At 38.8% G+C, this 17607-nt stretch overlaps 2 pseudogenes; both read right to left on the reverse strand.

Moving 5' to 3' along the window:
• Positions 1-686: 686 nt before the first annotated feature.
• On the reverse strand, positions 687-805 carry LOC124623394 (annotated as a pseudogene).
• Positions 806-15741: 14936 nt separating this feature from the next.
• LOC124623395 lies at positions 15742-15860 on the reverse strand (annotated as a pseudogene).
• Positions 15861-17607: the final 1747 nt, after the last annotated feature.

Raw genomic sequence — 17607 nt, forward strand, 5'->3', positions numbered from 1 at the left:
ACCCCGAAATCACAAAAAATTATTATTTTATGTTAGTTTAATGTGTGACAAGTTAAAACACTGCACTGGGTGCCAAACTACCTAGCTACTGCACTGTCCCAGCCACAGCTGTTGACATTGCCTTCCTTTTAGAGGAGCAAAGGTGTGGCCATAGGTGATCTGTTGATGAGGCAAAGCCCATAAATAAAATGGTTTAAGTGAAAGGAAGATGGTTCATATGTATCACCTCGAATCTTACACAGTAATTCGTTGTTGTAGAACAAATGATATGCTTGCAGATATGTGTAACTCAGTATTTAGAATGTGGCAATGATACAGTATACACTGAGGTGACAAAACTCATGGGATACTTCCTAATATCATGCCAGACCTCCTCTTGCACAGTTTAGTGCAGCAACTTGATGTGACATGGACTCAAAACATCGTTGGAAGTCCTATGCAGAAATTTTGAACCATGCTGCCTCTGTAACTATAAAACTAAACTCCATCCCAACAGGCCTTAGAAGGCCCAATGGTACTGACCGCCATGCCATTCTCGGCCTATGGGTGTCACTGGATGTGGATAAGGAAGGACATGTGGTCAGTGCACCACTCTCCTGGCCACTGTCAGTTTTCGTGACTGGAGCCACTACTCCTCAATCAATTATCTCCTCAGTTGAACTCACAAGAACTGAGTGCACCCTGCTTGCCAACAGCACTCGGTAGACCCAGACGGTCATCCATCCAAGCGCTAGCCAAGCCCGACAGAGTTTAACTTCGGTGATCTGATGGGGACTGGTGTGACCACTATGGCAAGGCCATTGGCATGCTGACGCTGTAGCCATCCATTATTGCAAAAGTGTTGCCAGTGCTGGATTTTGTGCATGAACTGACTGACCTCTTGATTATGTCCATAAATGTTCGAAAGGATTCATGCTGGGCAATCTGGGTGGTCAAATCATTTGCTTGTATTGTCTAGAATGTTCTTCAAACCATTTGTGAACAACTGTGACAAGGTTACATGCTGCATTGGCATCAATAAAATTGCATAATTTTTTGGGTACATGAAGTCCATGAAAGGCTGCAAATGGTCTCCATGTAAACACAACCTATGCTATTATGGAGCCACCACCAGCTTGCACAGTGCCTTGTTGACAACTTGGGTCAATGGCTTTTTAAGATTTGTGCCACACTCGAACCCTATGATCTGAGTACAAATGACAGCTCTGCCAATACACTGGCCCTTTACACCTCGTGTATGTGATACTACCACCATATGTGTATGTGCATATCACTATCCCATGACTTTTGTCACTTCAGTGTAATCTGCCATGCTATTCTAGAAGAAAATGTCTCCAGAATGACATTCCAGTTTCAGTGAATTGACGCTAGGAGGAGGTTGGGTTCTTTCACTTCATAATATTTATCCTGTTTTGTAAGAACAAAAATTGACAATGTTTTGCATCTAATGCCTGGCAGCTAGGGAGCTTTGGGAGCTTTATAGCCAGGTGTATAGGGCAGCAGGTAGTATTCTGAATAGTATGAAACTGCGTGGGCAGAGAAACCTGAAATATGTAAACTTTTATTAGACTTTATACTCTGTTATGACAGCAACAAAAAATGGTTCAAATGGCTCTGAGCACTATGGGACTTGACATCTGAGGTCATCAGAACTACTTAAACCTAACTAACCTAAGGACATCACACACATCCATGCCCGAGGCAGGATTCGAACCTGCGACCGTAGTGGGTGCGCGGTTCCAGACTGATGCGCCTAGAACCGCTTGGCCACACCGGCCGGCTGACAGCAACACTTTAGTTTTTTAAATAAGCAGTAGTGATAAGTTCCTTAAGAAAAATTTATTAAATTCACAACAACCTAACATTCTGGTTTTATTGACAACTGTTAATGAAAATGTTCTCAAAAAAGTTATGTTTGAGGTCTGATTCTCTCTCAAATACTGTGCCTGCTTTCTTAAAATAAGAATATGTCACGTCATATAACTCATTTATGTACAGATTTGCTGTAATAGTAACTGATAATTTATTTCCGCATCTGAGAGTCTTTCATCTGACACTGGTGGTCAACTTGAGTTGATGTGCTGCAACCAAACTCACCATAAATGCTAATTCTGCAGACAGTGGTGGTCTCTGCTTGTTTTATATGATGTATGGTGATGATTCCCATTGATAGGATGATCACCCTATTTTGCAGAGGAGTCTAAAAATGGTGGGCTGGTTGCAATTAAATAAATAATACACAGATGAGGGTGTAATTATTGTTACATATAAAGCCTCTTAGGAAGGTGCATGAGTGGGAGGAAAGGTGGGCTTTCGCATGCCCCTGGAACAAGAAACACTTCCAAAAGGTAGATAAACTTATTAAAGCTAACAGCATAGGATGTGGAAAACAAACTAAGGTTAACATCATAGGGTGTGGAAAACAACAGGAAACTACCAATGTAAAGACCCTACTGATATCCCTTGACACACTAAACAAATCTCACGTGCATGCCAGGTCTTGAGAAGAAGAATTTTGGGAATAATAAACCCACATTCAGATCTATGGGTTGATGCTTTATTATGAGAGCAGTTAGTGTGATACTGTACAGAATAATGAGAGCAAAACATAAATATCTTGACTGATAACTGGACAATGGAATATAAGAATGATGAATGGAGCAAACAAACTGAAGAACCTGAGAAGAAAAATGAAGATGAACAGTATTAATATTTTAGGACCACGTAAGTGTGCTGCGAAGGAGAACAGGAACACAGAAACTAAAAAGTAGTATTAGAGGAGAGAGAAAGGCAAATAATGCTAGATTGAAATACAAGAAAAAATTAGATAAGACCATTAAGGGAGTTAAGCCACTGCATGACAGAGTACTGGAAATGAAAATGCTGAGCAACCATGTGAATATTTTGATCATTCAAGTTCACGAAGCAACAGCCAATATGGAAGAAGAAGAAACAGGTTAAATGTGTGAACAAATAGCACAAATCTATAAAGAAAATGGAAAGGGGAATTAAAAAGTATGATGGTTGGAGATTGGAAAAGTGTAGTATGGAAAGGTAAATAAAAGAATGTAGATGGAGAATATGGCCATTGAAAAAGAAATAACAAGGATGAAAAACTTCTGTCCTACTTTGAGTGCTATGATCTGTGGATTGCAAAAAGTCTGTATTCACAGAAAGTCTTGATATCAAAATGGAGAAGACCCTTGCTGGAGTAGGTGCTAATGGTGATCATAAGTTGCCAGGGTGGTCATGTGAAAAATGCTGATGCTTTGCAACAAGAAAATGAGATGTGGAGAAGTTGAGCTCTGAAGGATTTATGGCATGAAATACATCATTTGATACAGACTTACAAAATATATGCCACTGATGAAGGGCTATATGCCCAAATACTGGTGTGCAAATTAAATACTTTTAAGGTGCATCTCATGGTAACAAGGTGTCTTTCATACAATACATATAAACTGCAAAACACCCAACATACAGGATTTTCACATCTCCCTATCTTTGAAGTAACTCTTGTCATACGTCCAGAATCTTTGTGATAGTCAACATTTTCGAATTGCAAGGTTTGTAAAATATTGTAACATTGAAAAGTGTGTATTGTTGGAGTCACAAACAACTGTGGTTGAGTTTAGGCTGGTTTTAATACCTACATTGTCCAACATCCTGAGCACTGAATAGTGTTCTGAGTGCTCTGCTGTGAATGTTGTAGACAATGCAAGCATTAAATGTGATGGTAGTGAGCAATTTAGTGAATTTTTACTCCATTTGATATGAGTTGTCATCGCTGTTGATGGCGGTCAGCAACAAATTCTACATGAGCTAGTGAGAGAAGTAATTTGCAGGACACATACTTTCTTCAAGCACAAAGCATGTGGATACTCATACCACAACTGTTGCTTGGAAATGGCAACACTGCAGTTACCGTCCATGCCACAATCTGCATGAGCCACCACCATTTGTGAATCGGACTATAGTGACAAACACAAGTAGCTTAATGTGGTAATATACAGTAAATACATTTGTCTAGATGTGCAGCACAAATAGCTTCCACACATATGTAGAAAGTATTGTAAAAAACACTGATGTTTCTCCTCCAGTGCAAGACAACACATAACCTTCCTGTCACAGCATTCTCTGTGAAGAAGATAACATGTGTCCATACCTCAAACAAATTCAGTTATGTAAAAAATAAAAGTGTGCAAGGTAGGGTACCAATAACACAGGCTAACGATGGAAGACTTTTTTGCTGAAAATACCTTATTTTTACGTCTTTAAGCATGGGAAATCCAAATATGATACTTAAAAAACTGTATCACCCACCATTTCTTCACATTTTACAGTTAAATTTATGAAATTAAGCGATTTTTTAAAGAATTTGACAGCTTTTATATAATCAAAATAATTTAAAAAGGAGGTGTAATGAATGTAGATGACATTGGTAGCACTGATGAAAAACATTTGCTGGCTCAAAATGGTCGATTCTATTTTTGTGTTAACAGATGGTATTTTCTTTACCGTCAACCTAACCTCACTTTCCCATTTCCTATACATGTGCTCACTACAAAGTGTAATTGTGGTTGTAAAAACTCTGCTGACAGTTCTTGTTATATTTGTGGTGAATTAGTGATTAAAAAACACCAAAGAAACATTATAGACTTTGTGAAAAAAGGTTTATCTATCGTACTTTGGACCTAAACTTGGCGATCAAGATAAATCTTGGGTGTCACATAGGTATGTTATGTGTGTGTCGAAGATCTGAGAAAATGGTCCAAAAAAGAGAAAAAAAAAAGCCTTTAGATTTGCTGTTCCGATGATATGGAGGGAGCCAAGAAATCATTCCGATGATTGCTGCTTTTGCAGTGTTGATATTATTGCTCATAAGTCGAAAAGCAAGAAGGTAATAAGCTACTCTAACCTTCTGCCTGCCATCTGACCAGTAAGGTATGGTGTAGATTTGCGGGTTTCTATTCCAACAGAAGTGTTTTCTGATGTACAATCTTATTTAGATGAACCAGATGATGATGGATTCTATTGTAATACATAAAGTCTAGAGTCCAAATTGTTTACTCAGTCCGAGCTTAACAATTTGGTTAGGGATCTGGGCTTAATGAACAAAAAAGCTGAATTGCTTGGCTCTAGATTAAAAGAAAAGAACTTATTGGCAGTTGGAACCAGCATATACATGTATAGAAAGAGAGAGCAGCAATTTTCCAAGTTTTTTCAACAAGAAGGTGATTTAGTGTACTGCTCAGACATTCCCGGTCTGATGAATGATTTTGGTATTGATTCATCCAAAACTAGTAATGGAAAAATGCTACCAAGGCCCCTGGAATACCAACATGATGGGGGACTACTGTTGGTCACTTCACCGAGAAGTTCAGCACGTGACTAATCACAGAAAAAGCTACACAAGGAGCTTCAAAGAAAAAAAGAGAAAGAAAATACAAACCAATTCCAGCTGACAAGTGAAACCTCTATTAACACATATCAATGTTTTAAGTAGTTTACTGCAAGTACAAACCATGCTTATGTTGTAACAAAGCGTTTCATTAATAACCCCATTTACCGTATACCATAGGATTTTTATACTATATAATAAAATGCATATTGCTTGAAATCTATGAGTGGTACAAAAAACTATGGCTAGATTTGGATTCAGCTCATAAAAATCTATAAAGATCAGCTATCAAAGTAAAAAACGTTTTTCAAAAAAATTTTCCATTGGCCTGTGTAATTTTTTTGTCTAATCAGTCACCCCCTAATGGACAACATATTTATAAAAACGTGATTCTAAAAATTTTAGAAGAAGGGCTTGGATAAATGGAGAAGGAAAAAATAGCAAAGAATGTAAAGTTTATAGGGCAATTAGTGTTGTTTGCCACAGAGCAAAGGCTGTGTGTAGGGTTGTAATAAAAAGTTCCAAATGAACAATTGAGGGAAACTAGGGAGAGGACTAGTTTTAAAATTAAGGAAAGGAAAAGAAAAATGAGGTATGATAGATGTTTGGGGACAATAGAACATAGAATAGTAGAAGTTAATAGGGATATTTAATCTGTTTTGTTGACTGGCAAAAGACATTTGACAGAGTTGATTGGAGTACCTTCCAGAGGATCTTGAAAGATGTTGTAGACTGGGAGAACAGAACAACAACAAAGTAAATGTTCACAAATAAGTGGTAAGAATGAGGAAACAGAAGAGATGGGTATTGGAAGATACAGTAGACAAGGATACTGTCACCACAACTTTTCAACATGGATGATTGTAAATGAACAGATGAAGCATTAGAAAAAATAAAAGAGAGAATAGTTACGAGTGATTCATGGCACATGTTCAAATACTTTTATATGAACAAATTCTGCAGTGAATTAATTTAAAAATATTCTGTTTGAACAAAAACCCTCTAAAATCTTACAATGAATTTGAATCTGGTTTCCTGAATAAATGTTGCTAGAAAAATCAACAGTGGATACTTTTTAAGTCATCCTAAAGGGTTGGGATACATGTGACAGCTTTATGCAATCACAAAGGTTTGTACTCTCAGTTAGTACTCGCAGTATTGTTTACAATAAATGTGAATTACGAGTACTTCCTGCAAGTGTTTGAGAGTCTTGTGAGGGCAGATGTTGGAAGTGTTTGTGCACAGCAGGGTCAGGGTTTCTGTGAGATTTTTCTGTTGTAGTTTTGGGCGTGAAGAAAAAGTTTGCAATGGAAGAGCGTGGGGCAGCAGCTGCATTTTTAATATCTTAAGTGCAAAGGAAAAATGTGAAAAATCATTTTTATGTTGGATAAAGTGATTAGGCAGAGGGAACCTCATTGTAGAGGTTGTGATGGAAAATCAAGAACAATATCAAAATTTCATGAGAAGGACAGTGATGGAGATGGAAGAAATTCTCTTCATAATTGGACCCAAAATTGCCAATCTAGACACAATTGTGAGTAAATTCATTAGCGTTAAGGACAGACTGCTTATAACAGACATTAAAAAGCCGAGTAGGCTGGATACTGACAAATGACGCATTTACAGCATACATCTATTTCAACACTTTGACTTGTACAGAACCCCTCTTAAATTCCTGAAGGTCTGTTCTTTAACATACAACGTAATAATATAATCAATAAATACCATGTAGGTACAGCAATATTATTCGAATTTAAAAAGGCAATTTTCTGAGTTCCAAAACAATTACTTTTGAACTTACTTTAATTTATTGGCTTCTGGCATACAAACTTTTTAGCCATCATAATTTAAATGTACTGATATTTATATACATAGCAACATAACATTTGTTCTTCTTCATTTATGTGTGTCTTCTGGTTGAGATTGTTGCACTTATATTACAAAGACACAATTGACAGCTAACCACTTAGCTGTTAATTCATTTTTTTAATCGAGTTCAGTGGTCACAATTCTGTTTATTTTTACGTCTTCTTTAGCTATAAATCTGGATATGACGTCATAGGTCCTCCTGGTTGTCTCTCCAACTACTGGGACCATGCATAGCAGCTGGCAGTGACCAAAATCAAATGGCTCTGAGCACTATGGGACTTAACATCTGAGGTCATGAGTCCCCTAGAACTTGGAACTACTTAAACCTAACCAACCTAAGGACACCGCACACATCCATGCCCGAGGCAGGATTCTAACCTGCGACCGTAGCGGTCGCACGGTTCCAGACTGAAGCGCCTAGAACCACTCGGCCACACCAGCCGGCCGGCAGCTGCTGACTGTGCTTGTAAGGCCACATGGGCTACATGGCTTTGGCAGCTGCTACCTCAAGTTTCCACCAGCTCGACCATGACTGGGGTACATAGCCAGAACAAAGATGTTTCTTTCCTGTTACAGGTCGAATCCTCCCTGCTAGCCAAAGGTATTTTTCTCTAACACACCGGATTTTTGGTGCATTTGCCTGTTGGGTATTTTCAGGATATGTGAATATTTCACACAACCACTCTACTACACATATCGCTGAACTACTTTCAGCAAACATGAAAGCCCACTTAACATGTTCTTCCACTCCCTGTTATTCTCTCGTAAATGAAGAACTCAGCCCTGTTGTGACCTACAGAGCTGTTTATTGCAGACCTCTGAAAACTGTCTCTTCAGATTTTTAACATGTTGTCCCAATCCTTGTTATTCCCTCACAAATGAAGCACTCAGCCCTGTAGTAACCTGCAGAGCTGTTTATAGCAGACCACGAAAATTCTCTCATCAGGTTTTAGAGTTGGGTTTAGTGTACTGAAGGTGCATCAGTATGGTATAATTCATTTTATTTTCTTGTTTCCAGATTATGTTGTGGATCATCCCGTAACAAAGACATCTCAGCAGCAGTGTGTATCCATTTTCAATATGCTTTTAACCCTAAAATCAAGTGGAAGAAAACATATCATCATTGGGAGATTCTCTGATGGTGAATTCAACCCAGTTGTTGTTTTTGAAAACTCACGTTGTTGTGGTATAAAATTAATATTATTTCCTATATAATGGTGCATGCTGCATGACAGCTCAATAATGATTGCAGGAATGTTTACCAAAATACTCAGACACCACGTACGGTGATGATGGGTGATCACAAGATCATTGCAGGTAAAATCCCATGAACAGTCCAACTTTTTAATAAAATTGGACTGATTTACATGCAGGACCTGACCTTCTAGAATTTAATGTACGGCAGTTTCATCATACTGCGTACACTCAACCAGAAATTGAGCTGACTGTCTTATGTTTATAGCTTCTACAAAACACTGTGAACAAATTGTAATCATGTAGTACACAAAAACTTCATTGTGACTGATTGGTCTGAAAATGCTCCAGAAAAACAAAATAACAAGAATGGGTTGTGACGAAGCAAGCTGGGATCTCTTTACTTCCACTCTTGTTTTGCCATCTACCTTCCTTAAATTCATTTTTTGACTAATTACCATTAACATACATGAGTATAATCTGCACATTCATAAAATTGAAAGGTTGGTCCCCAGTCTTGAGAAATATAGCACCAGATCTTATGTTGTGCTTAGTTTTGTGAATGTAAACAGTTTCCTAATTTATTTTGACCATTCCTGGTTAATATCTTTTGTTATAGGGTGAAATAAGTAAGTGTTTCATGACTTAGATTCTATTGTTGACTTATAAACAAATATAAATTCTTTAATAATTATAAACATTTGGAAGAAGAACTACTAGCATTCTTAAAGTATTTATCTAGCTCTGTTCGAAAACATATTAGCAAAGCCAGCCCTTAATTAATTCCAAAATAATTACCATGTTTGTCAAAAATATTGTTTGTATAACTATATATGTTAATTTCATTATTTAAACAAATTTGGCCTAACCTGCTAAAAAGGAGGAATTTTTCTATATATTCAGTTAATCGAATGAGTAATGTTTTAATTGTAATTTCTGTAAGTTAGACTTCAAACAATGTGTAGTTTCAGTACCCATTATTGTGAGGATATATAAAGGCCCGATTTTTGGTCCTGTGACAGTCAGTTCATGGCTGATTTTCAGACAGGAAGTCTGTATCACTTAGCATAACAATAATGCATTAACTTAACAGTGGAATTAATGCAACACCAATACACCATGTGTAGGTATTTACTGCTCGTTGATGTTCAGCAGCAAACTATTGTAGCAGTATGCTGATGTTTGCCTGCAATGTATTAATGATGCTTATCAAAGGTTAACCAATAGTGAACTGACCATATAACTGTGTAATATTGGGGCGGGGGGTTGTGAACAGTGAAAGTAAAGAAATGTGAAATGCAACTGTGGGCTACATCATTTACAATAGTCAGTGTTGAACTGCCATCCTCCATTTCTCAGGCAATATAACAATGCAGTACATTAACACCGAGGACTATCAATGAAGACATAAAGCAGGCAAATGTCACAGGGTCATTACTGTTGGGCAGTATTATGTCAATCATCATCGGCCCATCTGACTGTGGGCAGACAAACATTCTCATGTCCTGCTAATAAATCCACAAACTACTAGTTTGAGAATGTATGTGTATTTTCAAAAACATTGGCCCAGCTCAAGTATAAGCTACTTCAGGAAATACTTTCAAGTATTGATGGTATTACATATAAGACTTTCACCTGAAGTGACAATATCCCACCACCACCTGAGTAAGTAAAACCTAACAAATTTTCATATTTGATGATGTCACAGTGGAAAATCTAGATCAAATAGACAAAAATTTTTGTTTTCGCTGCCATGGAGGTGTTGATTTCTTCTACCTAAGCCAGACATGTTGCAGAACCCCAAAGCCACTGATAAGGGGTAATGTGAACCTTATTACTGCCTTAAAACAGGATAACATGATCCCAGAATGAGATTTTCACTCTGCAGGGGAGTGTGCATTGATATGAAACTTCCTGGCAGGTTAAAACTATGTGCCGGACCAAGACTCGAACTTGGGACCTTTGCCTTTTGCGGACAAGTGCTCTTGCATTTGCACTTGCCCACGAAAGGCAAAGGTCCCGAGTTCGAGTCTCGGTTTGGCACAAAGTTTTAATCTGCCATGAAGTTTCAGGATAACATGAATTTAAAACACATTTGCCATGTGCATGTAGGAATGGACATGACTTTATGTTGAGATTGCTGGAATTATTCACAGTTTAGCTTTTTAGTTATTGATAAAATGAGATGGCTGAATGACAGTCAACTGGCAGAGCTTTCATGACACCTTTAAAAGATGATGGCTTGTGTATATATAGTTAAATAATAGAGTAATTAAATCATTATGCCAAAAAGCATGGACAGCTTCACTTGATCATCCATCCATCAACAATCTGAGAGAGGAAGGCAGAGCATTCATTTGTACATTGACATGAAAATTCAGATGCTCAGCAGTAGTATTAAACATTATGCTATTAGACTTGAAGCACTCAACAAAAGCATTAACAAAATAAATACTTATTCTCAAATCATTCTGAGGGTAATGACTGAGTTAATTGCAAGAGTTGATGTAACAGAAAAGAATACAAGCAAATTAAATGCACAGGTTGGTGTAATTGTGGTGTAACTGTGTACCACATTTAAATATGGACAATGACACTGCATGTTCACAGTTCTACTATTCTGGCTGATCTAAATGCAGTTCCCACATGCCTACTAGATGCTTCAGTTTCCCAATTCTGCTGTATCCTCTGTTGTGCAGTATGCTCAGGAATTTTGTATCTTGTCCCAGACAGAGACCTAGCAAGGGACTGCAGGGGAGGCAGAGAGGTGGCTGTGGTCTGCAGTGAAGTGGGTATCAGCTCCATGGGGGTGACAAAACTTTATAGGGTCTGTGGTACAAGTTGTAAAAGAAAAAAAAATCTGTTGTTCCACTCCTTACCCTTGTGGAAGTGGTTGGGAAACATTTTTGACTAATATGCATATATCTTGTTATGAACCGCACTCGCTGAGAAGAGTCACGTTTTGTGACCCTCATTTCAAGGCTCCACTTCTTCCCAGGTGTCACCAATTTAAATGACTCACTTGCCCTCTCTCTTTCAAAATATACCCTCAAAGAAAACATGGACTCATGCAACTGACTGCATATGGTCATACCATGTCCTACACTTTTTGGAAGTTTCCTAGGAGTGTACGACCTCACTCTGCCCCTCCTTCGGGTACTTTCATCACACATCACAAGGCATGCAAAACTAAAAGCCACCCAGATCTCTTAATACAACAGGTCACTGAGGATTGGCTGGCACGCTGCTTTAGGCAGAGCAGTGCAAGTGGCAACACAGTGGGAGAAACAGTGCAAGGCCTCCACTAGCTTAATGGTGGTGGGAGCTGCACAGCCTGCTCAAGTGACAACTAGTTTAAATCAGACTATGAAGAGCTTACAGAGTGGGTATATCCCCTTCACATGCACACATTTTACTGCTAAAATAGTGTGTAAAAAAACAGTGTATTTTCTTTTGTTGTCTACTTGTCTGGAACAGTGAAGTCAGAGTCATTGTTCGCAATACCATTTTATGTTAAACTGCCTCTGTGAATCATTTTTTCTTCTCTTAGTTGTAAGGAAGGTGACTAGGGGGTTTCATTTTTATGCAAAATTCCTGAAAATTCTTGCAGAATTACTTTGCAATGACGATGATGATGATGATGAATTGGTGAGATTGCTCTCTGTGCTTAAACATAATAAAGTTTAAAAAGGTGAATATGATAGACTTCTCCATCAGAAATTACTGACATTTCTTGTGTTGAGACAATAATGTGAATGATGGTTCCCTGTTTTCATCAACATCAAAATGGGAAACCTTGAGAACAAGTCTAATTGCCAATAGAACAACTGATCTTATTACCCAGACAGAATCTGCAACAGAAAAAAGAAAATGAAGAGATATTTTAAAGACTGCTAGTCATCACTATGTTTTTGGCTGAAAAAAATCTTCGCTCCCTTTGGTCCAAAGAGCCAGTGCCGGCAGACACCAAAGGAAATTTTCTGCAGCTGATTACACTTATTTAAGTGCGGTGCTTGCTAAAGGAACCCTTGCTCAAACTATATAGTACACTCAGTCACAGTCTGGCAAATTATTTACAAACTATTTATCCTCCCCTACACAAAATGAATTTATCTCACATCTGAGGCAGAACTGTTGAGGAAATGATTTTAAATGATATAAAAAATTTTAAGTATTACCTTTGACAGCACACTGTACATCTCCTGCATAGAACAAACCAGTGAAATCATTAGTTATATTCACACAGAAAACAAAAAAATTAGAAGTATGGGAGTCATTTCTAGGTTATTTTGAGCATACTGAGAAGAAATCCATTAACGTAATGCATGATGTTTTACGAGTTATTTAACTGAATGGTCTGGGTATAACGATGTGCCAAGGAGAAGGATGTGACAACCCTTTTGCAATGGCTGGGGAGCATTCATGAGGTCAAGGAAGAATTTGTGAACTTAAACCTAAAGCATCATTTGTACCATGTGCAAACCATTCTCTCAATCATTGTGGATTACACATTTCTGCAACAGTTCCATCATGTCTGACTTTTGTTGGAACCTTAGAAAGTCTGATGCTCATGTTTTACTCAGTTTCTAACTATGGATGGACAATTCTTCTGAAAATTGTTGGAGTTACAGTTGAGCGGTATTTAGATACACACTGAAGCACCAAAGAAACTGGTATAGGCATGCGTATTCAAATACAGAGACATGTAAAGAGGCAGAATACGGTGGTGCAGTTGGCAATGCCTATATAAGACAAGTGTCTGCCGCAGTTGTTAGATCAGTTACTGTTGCTACAATGGCAGGTTGTCAACATTTAAGTGAGTTTGAACATGATGTTATAGTTGGCACATGAGCGATGGGACACAGCATCTACAAGGTAGTGATGAAATGGGAACTTTCCATTCACGACTGTACCATGAATATCAGTAATCATGTAAAATGTTAAATCTCTGTGGCAGGAAAAAGATACTGCAAGAATGGGACCAGCGACGACTGAAGGGAACGTTCAATGTGACACAAGTGCAACCCTTCCACAAATTGCTGCAAATTTCAATGCTGGGGCATCAACAAGTGCTAACATATGAACCATTCAGCGAAACATTATTGATATGAGCTTTCAGAGCTGAAGGCCCCCCCATGTACCCTTGATGACTGCATGACACAAAGTCTTATGCCTTGTCTGGGCCCATCAACACTGACATTGGACTGTTGCTGCCTGGAAAGATGTTGCCTGGTCGGACGAGTCTCGTTCCAAATTGTTTCGAGCAGATCAACATGTACGGGTATGGGGAGAACCTCATGAATCAATGGACCCTGCGTGTCAGCACGGGACTGTTCAAGCTGGTGGAGGCTCTGTAATGGTTTGAAGCATGTGCACTTGGAGCGATAGGGAACCCCTGATGTATCTAGATACAATTCTGACAGGTGACTCATACATAAGCATACTGTCTGATCACTTGCATCCGTTCATGTTCATTGTGCATTCCAACGGACTTGGAAAATTCCAGCAGGACAATGCAACACCCCACACATCTGCAATTGCTACAGAGCAGCTCCAGGAATACTCTTCTGAGTTAAACATTTCTGCTGGTCTCCAAACTCCCCAGACATGAACATTATTGAGCATATCTAGGATGCCTTGCAATGTGCTGTTCAGAAGAGATCTCCACCCCCTCTTACCCTTATGGATTTATGGACAGTCCTGCAGGATTCATGGTATCAGATCCATCCAACACTACTTCAGACATTAGTCGAGTCCATACCATGTTGTGTTGTGGCACTCCTGTGTGCTTGCGGGGTCCCTCACGATATTAGGCAGGTGTACCAGTTTCTTTGGATCTTCAGGGTACAATGAATGCTCAATATGAAGCTATTAAACCTGTGATTCAGTGCTTTAAACTGTCTGATTCTTTTGAAAGCACAGAAACCGGAACATATGTTGTAACTTTGTTGCCTAAATTGTGTGATTTCTCACTTTTGTCTTATGGTATATTGTTTTAGAAGACATCATGCTCAGTAGTATTTACAGATACTTGGACCAGGTTTGAAATGTGTATTACTAAGATGAGGAGCCAAAATTCATTTTGAGAGACAAGAGAAATTGTCTTATTGATGAAGCAGTTTGATTTTCAAAGGACATATGTGACATGATGGACACTCCTATGGAAAGAAGTTGAAAAATCAGGAAGAAAAAAATGGCACCAGGAGAGAACATTGCAGATGAAACACAGTCCTTGCACCAGGAACTTGAAGGTCAATGTTAGAATGGGTTGATAGGTTTCTACACGAAATTGATATACATTGCAAAACCATGAAGCATGTGTCAGATCTGCTGTTTTGGAATGGACTAACCTGATTAAAACCTCGGAAATGAAACTTCCAAAAATAATAAAAAGTTTAGTTGAGAATTATGATGAGATATCTGAAGGTCATACCCTTGCAGAAATTTCACACCTCAGAAGATTTCTGCCAGCTCCCAAACTTCCGAAAAAAGAATGTCTTGGATGGATCCTACTTATCTGTTTTCATTCAAAAAAAGTTACAAAATAACTATATTTTGCTTACTTAACTACTTGCATCAAGAAAAGTTTCCACCCCGAAATCACAAAAAATTATTATTTTATGTTAGTTTAATGTGTGACAAGTTAAAACACTGCACTGGGTGCCAAACTACCTAGCTACTGCACTGTCCCAGCCACAGCTGTTGACATTGCCTTCCTTTTAGAGGAGCAAAGGTGTGGCCATAGGTGATCTGTTGATGGGGCAAAGCCCATAAATAAAATGGTTTGAGTGAAAGGAAGATGGTTCATATGTATCACCTCGAATCTTACACAGTAATTCGTTGTTGTAGAACAAATGATATGCTTGCAGATATGTGTAACTCAGTATTTAGAATGTGGCAATGATACAGTATACACTGAGGTGACAAAAGTCATGGGATACTTCCTAATATCATGCCAGACCTCCTCTTGCACAGTTTAGTGCAGCAACTTGATGTGACATGGACTCAAAACATCGTTGGAAGTCCTATGCAGAAATTTTGAGCCATGCTGCCTCTGTAACTATAAAATTAAACTCCATCCCAACAGGCCTTAGAAGGCCCAATGGTACTGACCGCCATGCCATTCTCGGCCTATGGGTGTCACTGGATGTGGATAAGGAAGGACATGTGGTCAGTGCACCACTCTCCTGGCCACTGTCAGTTTTCGTGACTGGAGCCACTACTCCTCAATCAATTATCTCCTCAGTTGAACTCACAAGAACTGAGTGCACCCTGCTTGCCAACAGCACTCGGTAGACCCAGACGGTCATCCATCCAAGCGCTAGCCAAGCCCGACAGAGTTTAACTTCGGTGATCTGATGGGGACTGGTGTGACCACTATGGCAAGGCCATTGGCATGCTGACGCTGTAGCCATCCATTATTGCAAAAGTGTTGCCAGTGCTGGATTTTGTGCATGAACTGACTGACCTCTTGATTATGTCCATAAATGTTCGAAAGGATTCATGCTGGGCAATCTGGGTGGTCAAATCATTTGCTTGTATTGTCTAGAATGTTCTTCAAACCATTTGTGAACAACTGTGACAAGGTTACATGCTGCATTGGCATCAATAAAATTGCATAATTTTTTGGGTACATGAAGTCCATGAAAGGCTGCAAATGGTCTCCATGTAAACACAACCTATGCTATTATGGAGCCACCACCAGCTTGCACAGTGCCTTGTTGACAACTTGGGTCAATGGCTTTTTAAGATTTGTGCCACACTCGAACCCTATGATCTGAGTACAAATGACAGCTCTGCCAATACACTGGCCCTTTACACCTCGTGTATGTGATACTACCACCATATGTGTATGTGCATATCACTATCCCATGACTTTTGTCACTTCAGTGTAATCTGCCATGCTATTCTAGAAGAAAATGTCTCCAGAATGACATTCCAGTTTCAGTGAATTGACACTAGGAGGAGGTTGGGTTCTTTCACTTCATAATATTTATCCTGTTTTGTAAGAACAAAAATTGACAATGTTTTGCATCTAATGCCTGGCAGCTAGGGAGCTTTGGGAGCTTTATAGCCAGGTGTATAGGGCAGCAGGTAGTATTCTGAATAGTATGAAACTGCGTGGGCAGAGAAACCTGAAATATGTAAACTTTTATTAGACTTTATACTCTGTTATGACAGCAACAAAAAATGGTTCAAATGGCTCTGAGCACTATGGGACTTGACATCTGAGGTCATCAGAACTACTTAAACCTAACTAACCTAAGGACATCACACACATCCATGCCCGAGGCAGGATTCGAACCTGCGACCGTAGTGGGTGCGCGGTTCCAGACTGATGCGCCTAGAACCGCTTGGCCACACCGGCCGGCTGACAGCAACACTTTAGTTTTTTAAATAAGCAGTAGTGATAAGTTCCTTAAGAAAAATTTATTGAATTCACAACAACCTAACATTCTGGTTTTATTGACAACTGTTAATGAAAATGTTCTCAAAAAAGTTATGTTTGAGGTCTGATTCTCTCTCAAATACTGTGCCTGCTTTCTTAAAATAAGAATATGTCACGTCATATAACTCATTTATGTACAGATTTGCTGTAATAGTAACTGATAATTTATTTCCGCATCTGAGAGTCTTTCATCTGACACTGGTGGTCAACTTGAGTTGATGTGCTGCAACCAAACTCACCATAAATGCTAATTCTGCAGACAGTGGTGGTTTCTGCTTGTTTTATATGATGCATGGTGATGATTCCCATTGATAGGATGATCACCCTATTTTGCAGAGGAGTCTAAAAATGGTGGGCTGGTTGCAATTAAATAAATAATACACAGATGAGGGTGTAATTATTGTTACATATAAAGCCTCTTAGGAAGGTGCATGAGTGGGAGGAAAGGTGGGCTTTCGCATGCCCCTGGAACAAGAAACACTTCCAAAAGGTAGATAAACTTATTAAAGCTAACAGCATAGGATGTGGAAAACAAACTAAGGTTAACATCATAGGGTGTGGAAAACAACAGGAAACTACCAATGTAAAGACCCTACTGATATCCCTTGACACACTAAACAAATCTCACGTGCATGCCAGGTCTTGAGAAGAAGAATTTTGGGAATAATAAACCCACATTCAGATCTATGGGTTG

Source organism: Schistocerca americana, chromosome 7 (genome assembly GCF_021461395.2).
Source record: "Schistocerca americana isolate TAMUIC-IGC-003095 chromosome 7, iqSchAmer2.1, whole genome shotgun sequence".
NCBI lineage: Eukaryota > Metazoa > Arthropoda > Insecta > Orthoptera > Acrididae > Schistocerca > Schistocerca americana.